Source organism: Equus przewalskii, chromosome 2, assembly GCF_037783145.1.
Source record: "Equus przewalskii isolate Varuska chromosome 2, EquPr2, whole genome shotgun sequence".
NCBI lineage: Eukaryota > Metazoa > Chordata > Mammalia > Perissodactyla > Equidae > Equus > Equus przewalskii.
This window is the reverse complement of record NC_091832.1, coordinates 62,485,740-62,507,223: the sequence shown is the minus strand read 5'-3', so window position 1 is coordinate 62,507,223 and position 21,484 is coordinate 62,485,740. Positions and strand designations below refer to the sequence as shown.

Genomic DNA, 21,484 nt, shown 5'->3' with positions numbered 1-21,484 from the left:
TTCTTCTACCTGAAATGTAATGGCAAAAGTACACAAAACTTTGAGTATGATGATAAATAGACAAAATCAGAAAATTGCAACGCTATATCAGAATAAGTTGTTAACACTTAATTATAGCATAAAGGTTAAAGGAGAAAAAACCATTAAAAATAACTATAGCCACTTCAATTTGGTAATGAACTCAGAACACAAAAAGAGATAATTTATGAAAACTAAAATATAAAAGGGAAAGAAGAAAAAGATGCAAACTTTAGAGGCAAATGAAGATAAGATGCTATCCATAGAAAAAGGACTATCTTACCTATGAGACATTTTAAACAAACCTCATGGCAACCACAAAACAAAAATATAGGGCAGAGACATGAGACATAAAAATGAAGAAACTGAGACAAACACTGTAGAAAATCACCAAACTAAAATGGCAGACAGAAACCTAAGGACAAAGAAACAATAGAGATATAGAACAACCAGAAAACAAAAGATAAAATGGCAGTATTAAGTTATCATATATCAATAATCACCCTAAAGGTAAACAGATTGAATTCACCAATCAAAAGACACAGAGTGGCTGGATGGATTAAAAAATAAGACCCAACAATATTCTGCCTCCAGGAACCTCATATTAGCTCTAAAGACAAACGTAGGCTCAAAGTGAAGGAATGAAAGATAATACTCCAAGCAAATGGCAGCCCAAAGAAACAAAACAACAAAAAAATGAGGGTAACCATACTCATATCAGACAGAATAGACTTCAAGCCAAAAAAGGTAACAAAGATGGACATTATATAATGATAAAGGGGGATAATCCATCAAGAAGATATAACGTTTATTAGTATATATACATCTACAAAGGAGCACCAAAATATATAAATAAATTATTAATGACCTAAAGCAAGAAATTGATGCCACTATAATAATAGTAAGGGACTTTAACACCCCAATTATATCAATAAATAGACCAGACAGAAAGTCAACAAGGAAACATCAGCCTTAAATAAAACATTAGACCAGACGGACTTAACAGATATATATAGCACATTCCAACCAAAAGCAGCAGAATACACATTTTTCTCAAGTCTACATGGAACATTCTCAAGGATAGACCATATGTTGCAATACAAAACAAGACAATAAATTTAAGAAGACTGAAATCATATCAAGCATCTTTTCCAACCACAAAGACATGAAACTAGAAATCAACTATAAGAAGAAAGCTGAAGGGGCTGGCCCCATAGTTGAGTGGTTAAGTTCACATGCTCCACTTCGGTGGCCTGGGGTTTCACTGGTTTGGATCCTGGGCACAGACATGGCACCACTCATCAGGCCATGCTGAGGTGGCATCCCACATAGTACAACTGGAGGGACCTATAGCTAGAATATACAACTATGTACTGGTTGGGGGGGCTTTGGGGAGAAGAAGAAGAAGTGAAAAAAGAAAAAAGAAGATTGGCAACAGATGTTAGCTCAGGTGCCAATCTTTAAAGAAGAAAAAAAGAAGAAGAAAGCTGAAAAAATCACACATATGTGGAGATTAAACAACATCCTACTGAACAACTATTGGGTCAATGAAGAAATCAAAGAAGAAATTAAAAAGTACTTGAAGAAAAATGAAAGTGAAAATAAGACATATCAAAATCTATGTGATACAACAAAAGTAGTACTAAGAGAGACATTTATAGCAAGACAGGCCTACCTCAAGAAACAAGAAAAATCTCAAATAAACAATCTAACCTTACATGTAAAGGAACTAGAAAAAGCCCAAACAAACAAACAGAGCAAACAAAGCCCAAAGACAGTAGAAGGAAGGAAATAAAAATTAGAGAAGCAATAAATGAAAAAGAGAATAAAAAGAACTCGAGTAGAAAAGATCAATGAAGCTAAGATATGATTCTTTGAAAAGATAAAAAAAATTGACAAATCTTTAGGTAGACTCACCAAGAAAAAAGAGAGAAGGCTCAAATAAATAAAATCAGAAACAAACGAGGAGAAGTTACAATGGATACCACAGAAATACCAAGGATTATAAGAGGCTACTATGATGGCTATATGCCAACAAATTGGACAACCTAGAAGAAATAGATAAATTCCAAGAGTCATAAAACCTTCCAAGACTGAATCATGAAGAAATAGAAAATCTGAATAGACTGATCACTAGTTAGGAAATTGAAACAGTAATCAAAAAACAAAGTACAGGACAAGACAACTTCACTGGTGAATTCTATCAAATATTCAAAGAAAATTTAACATCTATCTTTCTCAAACTCTTCCAAAAAATTAAAGAGGAGGGAACACTTCCCAACTCTTTAATGAGGTCAAAATTACCCAGATGCCAAAACCAGACAAGGACAACACACAAAAAAGAAAATTACAGGCCATTATCTCTGATGAACATAGATGCAAAAATCCTCAACAAATATTAGCAAACGGAGTACAACAGTACATTAAAAGAATCATACACCACAATCAAGTGGGATTCATTCCAGGGATGCAGGGATGGTTCAACATCTGCAAATCAATCAACATGATATACCACATTAACAAAATGAAGGATAAAAATCATACAATCATCTCAATAGATGCAGAAAAGGCATTTGACAAGATTCAACATCCATTTATGATAAAACTCTCAATAAAATGTATATAGAAGGAATGTACCTCAACATAATAAAGCCCATATATGACAAACCCACAGCTAACATCATACTCAACAGTGAAAAACTGAAAGCTATCCCTCTAAGAATAGGAACAAGATAAAGATGCCCACTTTCACCACTCTTATTCAACATAGTATTGGAAGTCCTAGCTGGAGCAATTAGGCAAAGAAAAGAAATAAAAGGCATCCAAACTGAAAAGGAGGAAGTAAAACTGTCACAATATGTGGATGAAATGATTTTACACATATAAAATCTTAAAGATTCCACCAAAAAACTTTTAGAAGTAATAAACAGATACAGTAAAGTTTCAGGGTACAAAATCAATACCCAAAAAATCTGTCACATTTCTATACACTAACAGCAGGATAGCAGAAGGAGAAATTAAGAAAAGAATCCTGAGGCCAGCTCAGTGGCGCAGTGGTTAAGTTCACACGTTCCGCTTCTGTTGCCGGGGGTTTGCCGGTTTGGATCCTGGGTGCGGACATGGCACCACTTGGCAAGCCATGCTGTGGTAGGCATCCCACATATAAAGTAGAGGAAGATGGGCATGGATGTTAGCTCAGGGCCAGTCTTCCTCAGCAAAAAGAGGAGGATTTGCAGCAGATGTTGGCTCAGGGCTAATCTTCCTCAAAAAAAAGAAAAGAAAAGAAAAGAAAAGAAAAGGAAGTCCCATTTATAATTAGAACAAAAAGAATAAAATACCTAGGAATAAATTTAACCAAGGAGGTGAAAGACCCGTACATTGAAAACTATAAGACATTGTTGAAAGAAATTGAAGAAGAAACAGAAATGGAAAGATATCCTGTGCTCACGGATTGAAAGAATAAACATTGTTAAAATATCAATATTACCTAAAGTAATCTACATACTCAATTCAGTCCCTATCAAAATGTCAAAGACATTTTTCACAGAAATAAAACAAAAAATCCTCAAATTTGTATGGAACCACGAAAGACCCCAAATAGCTAAAGCAATCCTGAGAAAAAAAGAACAAAGCTGGAGGAATCACTCTCCCAGATTACAAATTATGCTACGAAGCTATAGTAATCAAAAAGGTATGATATTGGCAGAAAAACAGACACATAGATCAATGGGATGGAATTGAGAGCCCAGAAATAAACCCACACATATATGGACAACTAATTTATAATAAAGGAGCCAAGAACATACAATGGAGAAAGGAAAGTCTCTTCAATAAATGGTATTGGGAAAACTGGACAGCCACATGCAAAAGTATGAAACTAGACCACTACCTTATACCATACACAAAAGTTAACTCAAAATGGATTAAATATTTGAATGAAAGACTTGAAACCATAAAACTCCCAGAAGAAAACATAGGCAGTATGCTTTTTGACATTGGTCTTAACAGTATCTTTTTGAATAGCATGTCTCCTCAGGCAAGAGAAACAAAAGAAAAAATAAACAAATCGGACTACATCAAACTAAAAAGCTTCTGCACAGCAAAGGAAACCATCAACAAAACAAAAAGACAACCTAACAATTGGGAGAAGATATTTTAAAATCATATATCTGATAAGGGGTTAATATCCAAAATATACAAAGAACTCATACAACTCAACAACAAAAAACCCAAACAACCCAATTAAAAAACGGGCAGAGGATCTGAATAGACATTTTTCCAAAGAAGACATACAGATGGCCAACAGGCACATGAAAAGATGTTCAACATCACTAATTACTAGGGAAATGCAAATCAAAACCACAGTGAAATATCACCTCATTCCCATTAGAATGGCTATTATCAAAAAGACAAGAAATAACAAGTGTTGGAGAAGATGCGGAGAAAAGGGAACCCTCGTACACTGTTGGAGAGAATGTAAATTGGTGCGGCACTATGGAAAATAGTATAGAGATTCCTCAAAAATTAAGAATAGATCTACCATATGATCTGGCTATTTCTCTTCTGAATATTTATTTGAAGAATATGAAAACACTAATTCTAAAAGATATGTTCACCCCTATGTTCATTGCAGCATTATTTACAATAACCAACATACAGAAATAACCTAAGCACCCCTCAATGGCTGAATGGATAAAGAAAATGTGGTGTTATATATATATATTTTATATATATATATATATATATATACAATGGAATACTACTCAGCCATTAAAAAAAGATGAAATCTTGCCATTTGCAACAACATGGATGGACCTTAAAGCTGTTATGCTAAGTGAAATAAGTCAGAGATGGAGAAGGACAAATACCATATGATTTCACTCATATGTAGAATATAAAAAAAATAAATGAACAAACAAAACAAAACCACATAGATTCAGAGAACAGATTAGTGGTTATCAGAGGGAAAGGGGGTGAGGGGGCATGAAATGGATATGGAGGTCAATTGTATGGTGATAGATGGAAACTAGATTTGGGTGGTGAGCACACTGTAGTGTATACAGAAGTCAAATTATAATGTACACATGCAACTTATATAATGTTATAAACCAGTGTTAGCTCAATGAAAAAAAAAGCAGTCTCAGGCTGGTAATAATACTGGTGCCCTTAATAAAAGTAATTAAAAGCTTCATTTAGAAAGACAAATTTTCAACCCTGCACAGGATTCCTATAAAGTCCCACCAGGGATGGCCCCATGGCATAGTGGTTAAGTTCAGCATGCTTTGCTTTGGCAGCCTGGGTTCCCAGGTTTGGATCCCAGGTGTGGACCTACACCACTTGTCAGCTGTGCTGTGACAGCAACCCACATAGAAAATAGAGGCAGATTGGCACAAATGTTAACTCAGGGCTAATCTTCTTCAAGCGAAAAAAGAGGAAGATTGGCAATAAATCTTAGCTCTAGGTGAATCTTCCTTACTAAAAAAAAGAAAATCCCACCAAACATGAACTCATAATTCTAAATTACAAAATACATGAAGAAACAATTCAGAATCATTGGCAATAACAATCAATATAATTAGACCCTAAACTTCAGAAATAGATTACAAAATAAGTATATTTAAAATTGTTAAAGAGGAAAAGCAAACACTGCTGAAATACTTACTAGGAGTAACTTTTCAGGCCTACAAAGGGATTAATTTGCACACTCTCTCGTATGTCATTTTAATTAAGAAATAACTCATGGTTGGACTTCTGCTTATGGGCAGGAAGGTACACCATGTTATTTTCAGACCAACCCTCCTGTATATGCTGGAGTTCATTAAGCAAAACTAAGCATGGGAATAGGCACAGTTGCTGGCCTTTAACTGGAGGCCATTGAGCAAAGGGAAGTTTGAATCTGTATTCCAGCTGAAGCCAAGTTTGGAAAGCAGACTGACTAATTCCAGAAGGGTGGAAAGAGTGAGAACCAAATGAAAGAGAAGCAAGCCAAAGCCAGTGAATTTAGGAGGTGGAGAATGTGATGTTCCTTAAGGCAAAAGAATACAAATGGAAGCAACCATTTATAGGTCACCTTCAAAGGAGGCTGTGGTTGGGAGCTGGCTTGCACAATATTCAGAAGTGTTGTTTTGACTGAAGTGAAGCCAGATCCAGTGAAAGAAATCTAATTTCAGAAAGAAACTGTCTGCTAGTGTGTTAATAGGAGATTTTAATCCCTGGAACTATATGTATTTAACTGAGCTTGGTTTCGCCGGTCTCCACCCCAGGAACTTCTGTCCTTTGTTATGTGGGTATTGGAGACAAAACTACCAGAGTCTTCTGTCTTGACTGATGAGCTTCCAGATGAATAGGAACGAACAAGTTTAAAACTAGAATCAGGCCTTAATATCTTGTCCTAATGTGAATTTAGCATCATGTCAGGTCTGTAGGAAGCCATCATGATGAAAGGACGTATGTTGAAGTCATGTGACGGTTTCTTTCATCCACATTCAGTTGTTTGGAAGTTTTTGGTACCTGTTTTTAGGATAAGGAATGGAATAGACAATTAAATAAATAAAGCCAATTCAAACTGCTTTTGCTTAAGAAATTTCCGGATTTCCAGACAGGAAACAGCTGTCTTTATAAACAGAATCCAACTCAAAGGTAAAAGCCAGATTAGCATACTTAATGGGAACACATATTAGTTGGCCATTATGGTGTTATAAAATGAAACACTCTAGTTAAATAAGGATAATTTAGAGCCAAGGGACCTGGAAACTCAGGCAATTATGTTTTCTTCCTCCCTCCCTCCATTCCTCTCTCCCTCTCTCCTTCTTTCCCTTCTCCTCCTTTTCCTCCTCCCTCTCTCTTCTCTTCTGCTTGTTCCTTTTCTCTCTAGCTGTCTTTGCAGGCAACCTTTTTGATCTGCCCATCTGCATCTGCCACATGGTGGCCTCAGACCTGCTCCCAAAGTTTGACTGTGCTGCACTCTGTGTTTTCATTTCAGTCTGTGTCAGGTGTTGCAATCAGATGCCTCTTTCAGCCTGAGGCAGGCATGGAGATGGTAGAAATAATCATAGTTCTAAAAGTAATAGAAAGATAGAGAGTGGAGTTTCTTTTTATCTCCTTGAATAAAAATAGAGCCAGTCTTCACTCCATGGGATAACAGGGCACTTGAGATGATTCATACAGTTTCATGTGGCTCTTCTCTGCTTCTCTCAGATATTGTTGAAGCTGGTGGAACTGGTATTTTTTGGAAAACCTCGTGTGATCAAGGGATTCTGATGATCAACAGGTTTAGGATATGTTATTATATAAAATAAAAACTTTGTTCTTTTCTTTTTTTAGAACTTAGATTCAGAATTCAGTGTTTTGGTTTTTTTTTCCATTCAAAGTCTGATCTAGGAGCATCAAGGTGTTGACAGTCTCTATCCTGATAGGGCCAGTGGGGAACAGTAGGGTAGAAGAGACAAAAGGCAATGAGCTTCCCTTAGAGGCTGATTTTGCAGGCTTTTGTTCATCTCCACCCAGTGTCAAGGCCAATCATGGGTCCTCAGAGCCAAGGCAGCTCTGGCAGCTTCCTTTTCCACATCGGGACACCTTCTCTGTCTGGGTACTGGGGCTCTGAGGGATCATCTGCTGTCGGGATGCTGGGAGTCCACATCCTAAATGATCAGTGCAGAGCTCTTTCCAGGTTGTTTCCTTTGTAGGATTTCAAGATATAGTCACCAGGCATCTGACTTCTTAAAGAAACAGCCACATATGTCCACAGAAACTGCCAGGAGCTTATGGAGTAAATGGAAAACAAAATAAATAAAAGAACATAGCCAAGGTCAGCAGCAACAAGGAGTCTCATTTAACTTTAGCCAGGGTCAAGTTTCTTGCTTTGTGACTTTGAAATGAAACACAGAGCAGAGAGCCTCAGCATTTTTTCAGACTCTTGTGAAAAAGGTGAAAGAAGGTGTCTTTCAGGCAGCACGGATCCTCACCCCCTCCCTGCGCGCCTCCTCCTCGGGGCTCGAAAAATTAAGGGAATCAAGAACTTTCCGCTCAAAGTCAGGCAAAAGGAGGCCAAATCTGTCAAGATCATGAAAAATAAGGATAACGTGAAGTTTAAAGTTCGGTGCAGCAGATACCTTTACACCTCGGCCGTCACGGACAAGGGAAGGCAGAAAAATGGAGGCAGTCCTTGCCCCTGGGTTTCCCAGAGAAGGAGCTGAAATGAACAGACACACTGATTTAACTGTATTAAAATTTAAAAAATTCAAACACACAAATAAAGTTTTTTAAAAGGCTGCTTGTTTTCTAATTGCGCCAATTGGCCAATCTCGTATGGGGTCCAGTTCGGGTAATATTGTTGCATTACTTAGCGTGGAATAGTGATCAGGAAATTCACTAGGCATGTGGTTTTTCAATAGTGGAATCTGTTGACACGAAAAATCCTCAGCACATTGGGTGATTCAAATGCACTTTCATAATTTGCTCTCAATTTACCCCCTTTGTTATTTCCACATTTCACGAGAATCCGTCACTTCTCTCTGAATTATGTGCTGCTCAGGACTGATGCTATACCACCCACTCAGGGAGGGCAACCTCAGCTTCTTGAACTCATAGAACCTATTGTTCTGTCCCTTTCTTACCCAGTGCTGTCACTGCAGCCCTACACTCCAGCTGGGAGGGCAGGGAAATGACTCCCCAGGGAGCCATTCATCAGGGTCATAAATGTTCTGTGTTTTACTAAGTTCCATCAAAGTTCACCCCCACACGAAGCAAAACAATCGTTCTCTATGCATTCTTTTTTCTGTATCAACATATACATTACCCGTAAAAGTGCATAGGTAAACTATTAGTGTACGTGTGATGGGTAAACCTGAAGCTGTGTGCATATCTGTACACAAGCTGAGTGCTGGCGTGTTTGTCAGTAAATTCAAGCATCTGGCGGTGCTTCAAAGACACCTTGGTGCCTAGCTGAACCACCGTCTTCCCAGGCTTCAAGTGCATACTACGACTGCTTATGTGCTTGGATTTTCATTAATTACTCTTCTCCAGTTTTCTTCCCAGCCTCCCAGGTGTACTGATTTTAATTACTTCTCTCATCTAAGCATCTCCAAAGACTGTAAGAGACTACTTAGCAGGCCGAGCCTGCTGCCAGCTTTTCCCTCTCCGCCTTTTTTGCCCACACACCCAAATTAACCAGAAACATTCATTGCTCAGTAATGAGGTTGAGATTCCTCTGTGGAGTCCTGGAAGACATAAAAGGCAGGCTGTCTTTATGTTAACATCAACTCTCGCTTTCATCGTCTTATTTCTACTATACTCTCTCTGCGACTTACTTTAGAAATAAAGCAAACATTACCCCGGCATCCCAGAGCACGCAGTCCTGTTATTGAGCAGTCTTAGGACAATTTACTGTGTAAGACACCCAAAGCAAAACAAGACACACACACACAGTATGCCAAAACAAAATCTTTTGGGCATCTTTTCCTTGTTTTTAAACCTCATTTACTCAGTGTCACATTTAATAAAGCATATACCAACTTATTTTGCCTAGCAGTATTTAATACAATAACTTACACATACAGAAAGACCTAAACATTTAGCCACAGATGTCTTCAAATAAGGGAAGGTTTGCGATAATGGCCTGTAATTTAATGTTTAGATTTTAAGAGATGTCTGGTTAAAGCAAAAGGGCTTATTGACTTATTTGCCGTCCTTATTAACTCTATGTTCGAATTGACTGAGCAAACACCCAATTAGAGTGGTAATTGTTAGTGTCACACATTAGCTGAAAAGAACAGAGGAAAAAGAAAAGCTGTAGCAGAAGCTAGAATTACCAAAGGCTTATCTTGTATGAGATAGGATCTAATATCTTTTAAGTAGGCTGATGACAATCTATCCCTTTACGTATTAAAGATAAACAATTTAGACATAGTCCCTGACGGGCTGCCTTGATCTTAATTGCAGGAAAAGACAATGTGAAATACAGAAGATTAAACAAACAAACGAACGAAACATAGGCTGCGCCTACATGCATGAGGAAAGAACCGTTCCAAATATTGTGCTGAACTTAACTTTCCTTCAAGCGATCCATGAAGCCTGCTTATACCACATCGCTCCAGGAAACACCAAGTCTTTCTGGGGTTTTGGTATGGATGCTATCAGAAAGTTCAACTGGTTTGATCAAAATCGAGGTTGTGTAGATCTAGCCATTCTCAGGGCAAAAACTGGTAACCAGAGTTTCACAATTAAGCTTTTTGTAAGGGAATTTGCAGTTTACAACCAAATCCCACATTAAAATAGCTGTCATCTGTTTATTTACATTATTTTAAATTCTAAACTTTGGAGATAAGGAGATTTTTTTGATAAAATAATGGAATCTGAGAAATATATTGATTAATCAATGACTAACATTAATCACAAGCTTCTTAATAGTAAAACATCGAGAAGAAAAGTTAGAACAGCATCATCCAGTTGTTTGACCAATTCTGAATATCCACAGACCCTGTTTACATTAGACTTCACATTTTTCAATAAATCTTTTATGTTCTATCCAATTTTTTTCTTTCAATTATTGCTGTTGGGACTTAACAGATTTACCTAGCTCTTTCAAGACTTGATTATGACATTTTACTTCTTTTGATTTAAGACTTCTTATAATTTTTGAGACGTTGTCGTGGACAATAATCATAGTAAGACAGAGACTGTGCACCAAACCAGATTCCTCTTCTTCCTGGGCACCCACATGGTTTCCAAGGCCCCACTGCAATTAGAGGCAGCCTTGAGACTGACTCCTGAGCCAATGGGATTTGTACAGAGTGATGTGGACACTTCTGGGCCTTTCCCCTTCAGAGCCTCCCAAGAGTGCTTCTCCATGCTTTCTCTTTCCTCTTCTGCCAGATTAAATGGAAGGAAGTACAGGGTCCTTAGAAATCATATATTGAAAATGGCAGTCACAAGATAGAAGGAACCTGGGTCTCAAAAATTACTGCTTGACAGAATACTTCCCCACTCCTCAGGACTACCCATTTATGTGAGCAAGGTATAGATTTTTTTTGTGTTAAAGATTTTTGGATATATATATCACTACAAAATATAGGAAGTTCTTCAGCATATAAAAGCCTTCTTATTTGGGGCAAAGAAATATGTGGATACAGGTCTTCACCTCCTGTCACTATAGCTAAAGATAGATAAATAATTCTTGTCCCTTCTCCTGGTAGGAAGAGCATGAGCATGTGGCCCTCATCCAACCAATCAAATGTTCCTTCCAGGGCCTTCAACGTAGAGTAACATGCGTAATCATTCTTGTTTCTTTGCTTTGAACAAGGATACGTGACACTGTCTCCACAGAATTGATTTTCCTCTTAGGTTCTAATATGACTTCTTCTAAATTTTAACGTCTTTTATGGCTCTTAATCTAACTAATAAACATGTGAACATCTCTAGGTGAAGTTTCAGAGAGGTACTCCTGAGACGTTAGCTGTATTTTTGCAAAAATATTGAGATATTTCTGTCAAAATTAGGAGGTTTAGCTTTTAAGGTGTGTCTAAGCAAACTTCTTACTTTCTCCCTATTTTTGCTGCCTGGCCATTGGTAAACCCTACCGATTTTGGTTTTTGTTTCATTTATTAATACTCCATGGCTTGGGCTGGTGGCTTCCAGCATGTTTACCATAAAGAATTTCTTTTCTAACTTTTGTCCTCTACAGAATTTGTGTAGATTGGAAGATTTTTCAACCCACTAAAGGCTCTTATTAAATGGCAATAAATTTTCCTTTCTATATTTTCTTACTGTCTCCTAGTCCTCATGCTGGAATAAGTGGCATAGTGGGCTGGGGCCATTTCTAGGGCATGGCTTTGACATGGGTTAGTGGAGTCTGGAATTTTGGCAAGCATGGGACATTTAAATTTTGGTGGACATTTAGAATTGTCAATTGTGCCCCAATCAGTTTACTTTAATAATATTTATTTTGTCAGATATTGTATGATGTGCTAAGGACACAAAAATGAGTAAGACATTCTTTTATCTCTAAGAAACCATAATCTGGAAGGAGAGACATATACACAAAAAGATATATCCACAATGGTGTGGCAGTGTCGTATGTCAGTGGATATAAAAGTAAAAGGGCTCTATGTGAGTCTCCTAGGGCTGCTGTAATGAATTACCACAAACTGAGGGGCTTAAAACAACAGAAATTTATTCTCTCACAGTTCTGGAGACTAGAAATCTAAAATCAAGGTGTTGGCAGGGCCATATTCCCTCTGAAGCCTCTCAGGTAGAATCCTTTGTTGCTTCTTCTAGCTTCTGGTGGTTGCTGATAATACTTGGCATCCTTTAGCTTGTAGATGCATCACCCCAATCTCTGCTTCCCTATTCACATGGCCTTCTCCCCTATGTCTGGATCCAAATTTCCTTCTCCTTAGAAGGACACCAATCATATTGGATTGAAAGCCTACCCTAATCCAGTATGATCTCATCTTAACTTGATTGTGTCTGAAAGACTTTACTTCCAAATAAGGTCACCTTCCCAGGTTCCAGGTGGACAGGAATTTTGAGGGAACACTATTCAACCCAGAATAGGTTTCTAACCAAGATGACGGCAAGTCAGAAAGATGATCCAATGATGTTTCCTACAGGAGGAGATGATAGCTGAGCTGCATCTTGAGGGGTGAAGGGAAGTTAAAATAGAAACAAGATGGTTAACCATCTAAACATGTGTGATACCATATAAAGTACATTAAAGAATACCTTCTGCACAGAACTTTTATTGTGCTATTTTAATTAAGATGAAGTTCAGTCTCCAACAGTTCCTTTGTCTTTCTCCTATAGCAATGTCTCCTTCACCGCTCTAATCCAGGCAATTCTACTTTATTCTCAGCTGTGAAATATTTAGAGGCCATGTGCTAAATATATCACATTAACACTTCCTAGTGCAAGAATCTCTCCGTAATCCCAGCCCCTTTGGCCTTATTCCAACTGTGAACATGGAACACCTGTAGCCCTCTCTTTTCCTCTGATTTTGGATCTAGGGCTCTCCTCACTCAGAAAGAAGTATAAAAGATGACTGCCTTAGGATCAGAACTAACTTCATTCATTCACTCATTCCATCATTCATTCCACAAATGTTTTTGAGTATTAACTGTGTGCAAACCACAGTGCTAGGCATGGAGAAGATTAAAAAGATAAATACAATATATGTCCTGTCCTGAAATAGTCTATAGTCTAATAGGGAGAAAGCAAATATAAATAATATGTACAATTTCTGGCACACAATAATTACTCAAGAAACATTTGCCGAATTGAACAAAAAGGCTTAAACATTTTGGAGCAAAAGGAATTATTTCCTATCTTAAACTCCCTGGGCCCTTGCCTGCCTGGATCTTTAAAATGTACTTACGTCCTCAAGCCTTTGTCATTGCCAGCTTTGAGATTCAGTACTTAACCCTCCTGGGATCCGTGCCACCTTGCCTTATTTCTGGTGTGACTCACCCTATTTTAGGCTTTGCGTGAAGATATGCAACTTCCTAGGGGCAACCATTTCTCAGATGTGGCTCCTGGAGCTTCCTGCTAATGGCTCGGGAGTCACTGCTGGGGCACATGCATCCTTGACTACTTGGTGGGACAGATGAGGCAGATCTTTCTCTTTTCTTCAAACTGCTATGACTGGTTCCCATCTAGTTTTCAACTCATGAAACTTTTGAGAAATCTGAAGTCACCACCTCAACTTCCACCTCAGTGTTCTGAGGAGTCCTGTAGGACAGATGGAGTAGGAATTTGAAGGATATTTCTCCATATTCTTATATCCTTTCAATGTTTATCTTTTAGCACAATGCTCGGCACATAATAGTGCACATTTGAAGTATCAGGTTAGGAAAGTACCCAAAAGTGGTAGTTTTGAGGATAACGAGAAGTAGTCATGGATTCCTTTCTGGTTTAGCTCAAGGATTTCCTAATCTCATTCAGGGTAAATCCTCTTGACTGGAGTGAGGCTTCTAGTTTTACCTCTTACCATGAGTGCTTTCCCTTGTAAGACATTCTAATAGGTGAGAACAAGAGAGAAGTGTCACAGAATAGGAGGGAAATGATACAAGACTTGTATCCACAAAGTTGGACAAGGATGATAAAATTCCACCTTTTTATCTAGAATCAATCCTAGTATTATGTAATGATTACAGCTCAGGAAGACCTAGGGAAATCCAGGGGAAGATCCTTTACAGGGCCTGTAATACCAGTGTCCATGAGTGGAAAATGCTAGACCAGACATTCACATGCTGCTCGCCTGTCCTTCAAGAGTGAACACCAAAACACAAGGAAGCTGAGCAGAACAGTGCTGCCCAGACCAGCATTCTGTCCCGGTGTCTCCTGAGACATTGTAGGGGAGAATTCACGTACATTGAAAATATTTTTGCCTTGCCTCTATTGATCACTTTCTCCTCTGAATTCTTATAGCACTTGTAAACTTTGATACATAATTTATATATTTGGCACTCTGCAATGTACTCCATTGGCTTTATCTCCACATTTCGAGAGCAGAGAGCTTGTTTTTTAGAGCCACCCTATCTTGCAGTAGTCATTGCAGTTGACTTGTCATCATTTCTTCTGCTATGAATAATTCTCTACCCCAGGGTCAGTAAACGTTTTCTGTAAAGGGCCAGTGCTATGGTTTGAATATTTGTGGCCTCCCCAAAATTCATATGTGGAAATGTAATGCCCTATGTGATGATATTTGGAGGTGGGGCCTTTGGGAAGTGATTAGGTCATGAGGGCAGAGCCTTATGAATGGGATCAGTGCCTTACAAAAGGGACACCAGACAGCTCCCTCATCCCTTCAGCCATGATAAGATGACAATGCAGTGATAAGATGGCCATCTAGGAACCGGGAAACAGGTCCTCATCAGACACTGAATCTGCCAGCACCTTGATCTTGGCCTTCCCAGCCTCCAGAACTGAGAGAAATAAATTTCCATTGTTTATAAGCCTCCCAGTTTATGGCATTTTGTTATAGCAGCTCAAACTAAGACAGCTAGATAGTAAATATTTTAGGCTTTGTGAGCCACATGGTCTCTGTTGTAACAGCTCTACTCAACTGTTACATGAGAAAGCAGCCATAGACAATTTATAAAGGAATAAGTATGGCTGTGTTACAATAAAATTTTATTTACAAAAACAGGCTGTGGGCCAGCTTTAGCCCTTGGCTATAGTTTGCTGATTTCTGGTCCAAATAAATGCTGGTCATACCATTTTTCTTGATAGTGACTGGATCAGGAATGAAATGTTAAAGAGATATTAAAATAATGAGTCTGGCTTCATGAGAAATGGCATGTGCGTGTGACCTAACCCTGGTCAGGAAACAGGAGGGGAAATCTGGTGGGGACCTGGGGGAAAGGCTTCCTTGATTTTAAGGAGGCACAGTAAAGGCCTGTCCCTTGTTTTCCTGTGGACCTTGTTGAATTGGGAACAGGCATCATACCACCTGCCAGAAGATGACCCAACAGTGGCAAGAGGACAAGGCTGAGAGAATCAGAGAAAGAAGGAGAGAGACCCTGACATATCTCACCTGGAGCCCACTCTGCTCTGGTCTCCAAACTACGCAAATTAATCAATGTCTTTCTTGTGTAAGCCAGTTAGTCTTTTTCCTTGCAAGAAAGCATACTAATTGATATAGTTACACATCTGAAATGTTAAAGAGATATTAAAATGATGAGTCTGGCTTCATGAGGAAAAATGATATATTTCATATTACATTTCTGATAAAGAATACGGTGTCTAACTTTTTATAGAAATGATAAAATGCCATGTTGAATCAACTATAAATGATATAGTTGTATAAAGTTTTTTACATTGCATATAAACTGGTGATTAGGGCAGGATAGAGTCGGTTACTTCAAATTAACATGAATATGTATTATATGAAGTTCTTATGAAGCTCCCCCCACTTTTTCAGTGGAGACACTAGGCCCACTTATTTTCTTCATTTTATAAACTCCAAGTCATACTGGATCATTTTTTTTAATTCAGACAATACAGAAGTAAAAGCAATGGTTTCCCTCTTATGCTGCTGAGGATACTAATATTTATTTTCTCCTTTATGATTACCCTGTAGCCAATATATGCATTATATTTCAGGGAGTCTGTGAGGTCAAAAGCATTTTCATGATAATACTAAAAAATGATTTGCCTTTTTCACCACGTTGATGTTTCCACTGATGGTGCAAAAGCAAGGGTAGGCAAAACTGCTGGTGTCTTAGCATGAGTCAAGGCCATGGCTTCCGACCGCACTAGTAGTCACTGTGTTCTTCAACACCATGAACTCATATGAACAAAAAAATGCTGGTATTAATTAAGAATGTTCTTGAAGGATCAGTAAAAACGATAACTTTTATCAAATCTCAACCCTAAGTATACATGTTTTTAATATTCCATGAAGCAAAAATGCATACTTCAGATGGAAGTACTTCTGCATACCAAAGTACAACCATTGTCTGGAAGAGGAGCACTTGTGTCATTCTTTGTGTGGTGAGCTTACCTAGCCTCTTTTCTTTTAATTTTTTTTTAAAGATTGGCATCTGAGATAACAACTTTTGCCAATCTTTTTTTTCTTCCCCCAAAGCCCCCCAGTACATAGGTGTATACTCTAGTTGTGAGTACCTCTGGTTGTGCTATGTGGGATGCCACCTCAGCGTGGCTTGATGAGCAGTGCCATGTCCGTGCCCAGGATCCGAACCAGTGAAACCCTGCACCACCGAACCTCTTTTTTAATAGAATACCATTTTTACTTGAAAGAGTGATAGACAGACTACGGTTATTCAGATTGAGTTTTGGCAGATATTTTTGCTAACGTGAATCAAGTGAGGCAGTCACTTCAGGGAATATTGCCAATGATAAAATTTGAACTTCCAAGTGAAAACTTGAATTTTGGAGAATTTGTATCTGCCACCATGAGATTGATAGCTTCTCAATACTTAGACATATTTCTGATGAGATCAAGTGGTGTTATTAATTAACGTGATTTTTTAAATACTGTATCATGAAATGTGTCAACATTTAGAAGATCTTTATAACTCAATTAGCCACTATTTTCCAAATGATCTATGCCTTATGTTATGAAATCATGCATGGGTAAGAGATCCATTCAAAGTACAAGATGGACCAATGGAATTTAATGAAACAGGAACACAAAGTTCACTGGTATAGTTTCAGACCTCACGATGTAAGCAACCTTTAAGAAACTACCACTTGTCCAGTTGTGGTGTAGTGTCAAAGAAGAATAGCTATAATTATCTGAAAAGGCTATTAAAATGCTCCTCCCTCTTCCAACTACACATCTGTTTGAGGGTGGATTTCCTTTATATATCTCAGCCCAAACAACATATCATAAAGGACTGATCACAGACGAAGATAGGAAAATCCAGCTGTCTTCTGTTAAATTAGACATTAAGGAAATTTGAAAAAGTGCTAAAACAATGCCATTCTTCTTGATTTTTTTGACAACACTGTTATTTTTCATAACGAATATTATTAACAGAAAATTAATAGTCAAAATACATTTTAAATTTCTCCGTTTTAATTTCTAATATGATTAACATCAATAGATATAACTAACATAAACGAAACCTCTTTGGGGTACTCAATAATTTTTAAGACTGTAAATGGGTCCAGAACCAAACATTGATTTAGAAGAATACTTAATGACACATGAAAATACTGGAAATACACTATCAAGGGGTAAAAAGCACAATTTTGAAATGGACATACCGTGATTCCAATTACACAAAAAACACATGTGCACAGAAAAGGAATAGGATGAAACACTGTAAAATATTAATAATTTAGGTAATTCAAGTTTTCTTTTATTTTCATGGATTTTTCCAAGTTTTCTCTAATGAAAACTTTTTTAATTAAAAAATAAAAATATGTATGTCTTACAAGAAAAGTTTTGCCATTATAATCAGGAAGAATAAAATTTCAATTCCCAACACAAATCATAAATTTGCCTATAATAGTGGCATCCATCAAAAGAACGTTATGGTTTCCTTTTATTAGTCATGTGTAAGAATTTAATATGTTTGACTATAAGACAATAAGGTTTTTAAATAAAGAAACTTTCCAAAATCAAATGAATGTATTTTTTCCTAATAGTTCCCTCAGGAGGCTATATGCTTGTTCAAACGATGTTTTTTGGGACCTTTATTGAAGGATTGTCTGTAGACAGTTGGCCACAGAAGAAATTAATCTTATATCTTTATAAAGATGTAGCATTTTCTCTCCCTCCCTCCTCTGCCTGCTTAAGCTAACAGTTTGTGTGATTATTGATATTGACCTTGAGAGCTGTTGGGAAGAACCGTGAGGCCACATGCAGGAAGGAGCCCAGAAGAGCCCCCACGTCTCCAAGTAAAAGGAAGTCTACCTGTGGACTGCAAGATCCTTTAGTAGCTAATAGAGGTTTCCTTGGCTGTATTCTATAAGTTAAAAGAAAGTGAGGAATTAATTGCACTTTCCTTTTTATCCCTAATCTATACATAGCACAATGCTGAGCACCAAGCAAAGACTCAATTAATTGACATTAATTGGGCATCTACAACATTCTACATAGTGCTGGTTGGGGTTGGATTGCTAATATTAATTTATCATTCAGCTAAAGAGAAGCTGAGAATTATCAGCTTCTTTAGACTAATGAATAGTTCAGATTTCCTAAACAGCCTAAAACTTGGTCTTCTACTAGGGTGACCAACTCGTCCCCGTTTGCCCAGGACTTTTCTGTTTTTAGCACTAAACTCAGGCATCCCAAGAACCTCCTAAGACCCAGACGCACTGGGATGGTTGGTCACTGTGTCCTTCAGTGACCTGACTTTAGAATAATGCAACGTCTCTTCCATTTAGTTTGACCTGGCTCCTCTAGCCAAGTCTGTATACCCAAGGCCAACCAAAGCCGGATGGAGGCATCTGTTGGCTGAGCCATCTGACTGCTGCTGTATGTCCTTGTCCTTCAGATGAACAAGCCAGACAAAGGGACTAACTGCACAGAGACAGGGCCCCAAACCTAGAAGATGGTTAGCTTTCCCAGGAAAGCCTGGGGATCCTGGCTTACTCATCCACTCCTTTTAAAGAACAACTGTTTTTTGGTTTGAGTCATCACTCCTATTTTGCCCTACTATTTACAGAAAGACAAACGGACAAGCCTGAAATGACCCTCCTAAGAACAAGATTTTATGCCAGGATTTGACATGCCAGAAAACTTGTGTCCCCAGAAAAGACACTCCAGCCTTAGCATTAGTAAAATGAAGACTTTTTTTTATTTATTCTTGCATTCAGAGAGGAATGACGATGTCATCCGTGTCTTAGACACATCTTAATTTGTGGATTTTTTCTAATTTAACTCTCTTAATTGGATGAAAGTATGCTGCTGCTGATTTATGGATCTCCAGTTGTGCCAGGCATCATTTTAAATGTGCACAGCTGCTCTGCAGTAGTTTAACTTGGCAGATAGTATCAAACCATTGAATTGTGTCATTTATTTGTATATGCATACAATAGCCTCCTTGTGCAGGTTCGTCAAAAATCCTTGCAGGCATGGTTTGGACCAAGCATTTAAAGAGTCTTGTAGAGTGATTTATTCTTTTGGAAGGTTTTCAAAGTTTCCAGAAAGAAGAATAGGATATCATTTTGTGCCATTGATAAGTTCCCAAGAGAATCACAGAGACAGGCGGATGGAGAGGTTAACAGAGTGAGAGGTCTCAGGCTTACGTCTGGGAACTTCAATTTCAGAGGTCTTCAGACAATGTAGGACATGTTACTGCTGACAACACTCTCACTTTCATTGTGACATATCACAGGGAAGCAGCTAAAAGAGGGGGGTGATCTAATACAAGTTGCAGCATAAATAACTTGAGAAGCTCTGTTGACAATAGAAAATCTGGCATTCACGGTGCTTAACAATGCTATCTTCAAATTCAAAGGGCCCTGAGATTTGTCACTGTTGCCCTTTGTAGTCAAGGATGATACTGTTGACACTGTGGTTATCCCTGTATGCAAGTGTGACTGGAAATACTCAAGGGTGACAGAAGATAAGGCCTTTCTGCAGAGTATACATGGAGAGCCTTCTTTTGGTTTGTGTCCTTTGGCCTCCCAGCACATAACTTGCCTTGTCACAGTCATCGTGTCTCTGCAGCCGACCCAGCTGCTCTGGTCAGGACCTCTTGGCTCCAGTCTTCCACAAATGTCTCCATTGCTTGAACGTCTTTCCCCTGGGCTCTTGTGCCAATTACGCTTCCTACCTGATCTGCCTACTACCTCTCATGCAAAGCCAACCAAGCAGGCTCAGCCGGCCTCCTTCCTACACTGCAGCTTGTGAGAAAATCACTTTGAGGTGGGATGTGTTGCTGGATAGCTTTGTTTATTGATGATTTTATTTTGCCATTTGAAATGAGTGTTTTCAACTAGAAAGACCTTAGGGGCTGAAATAATTTTTTCCCTTCTCAGTATTGCCTGTTTTAAAAAAAAGCAGAGGAAATGCTTTTAGCAAAGGCATGCCTTTCCTGTAGGTGGACTAGGTAGACACTTTTACAGTTGGTTGCTTTAAAAAAGTGTTCCTCATCATCCTATACTTAAAAATTGTTTTAAGACCAGAAATTTCCAAAGGGTCATCTCTGAAGCCTAATAATGGGTGTTCACAAGCCACTGTGAACATCTCAGAAAGCATTCCTATGCTGGCCGCTCAGGTGACTTGCTTTAGGCAACAATTAGATCAGGTCAAGATGCAACACTGGTGACCTCACGCTGATAGCAAGCACTGTTGGGCAGCTCATTACTTTGCCTCTTTGGCAAATAAAAATCTTTTTACACGTGGGTTCAGGATGGGGGTTAGGAAGGGTGGTAACAGAGCTTCTTGATGGTGCCTTAGCTTTAAAATCTCCTACAGAGGAACGGCAGATTGCCTTGGATAGGGAAACCCCAAAAATCTTATCAGTTATTTAACCTCTGAGTGAATTGCCTTATAAGATCTTTACGAAGGATCTGAACTGAGGATAACTTCATTCATAAGAAAATTCTGATGAGGATAGCTGAGAGAGAAGGGAGATGAGAGCTCAGATTCAGCCTAGGTCTTTGGGCTTCCCCAGAGGGGAAAGACTTCACCTAGAGCTTCCATGACCAGCACTGGGACACCCCGTGTCCAAGAAAGGACATCTTATCAGGCAAGAGAGAGGGCTGGAATTAGAAGGTGGAGGAACTGAAAACATACTTTGCTTACTTGACAGTTTTGCCTCTCTTTGATTTGAGGTCATCCAACAATATAGTTCAATCTGACCCAATTTTTGAAGTTGTTTCTCCAAGGAATGTCTTTGGATTAGCTTTAAGCTCTTCTCAGTCCTCCAAAGATGTTAGAAGTGAGGCACAGATACCCCAAGACTCTAGTACGTGTGGCAGCAGTCTCTAATCTTCTACTTATTCTATTTTTTTTTAAGAGGAACTAAGAAGAATGGGATTGAGAATAAGC

General features: G+C 38.4%; 1 protein-coding gene and 1 pseudogene across 3 annotated transcripts in view; one reads left to right on the top strand and one right to left on the bottom strand.

The window, feature by feature from the left end:
* The window catches only part of SCRG1 (stimulator of chondrogenesis 1), a 139,966-nt gene that overhangs the window by 58,277 nt on the left and 60,205 nt on the right, over window positions 1-21,484 (bottom strand). The gene's annotated exons all lie outside the window — the stretch shown is intronic.
* Window positions 7,774-8,325, top strand: LOC139081615 (large ribosomal subunit protein eL38 pseudogene; annotated as a pseudogene).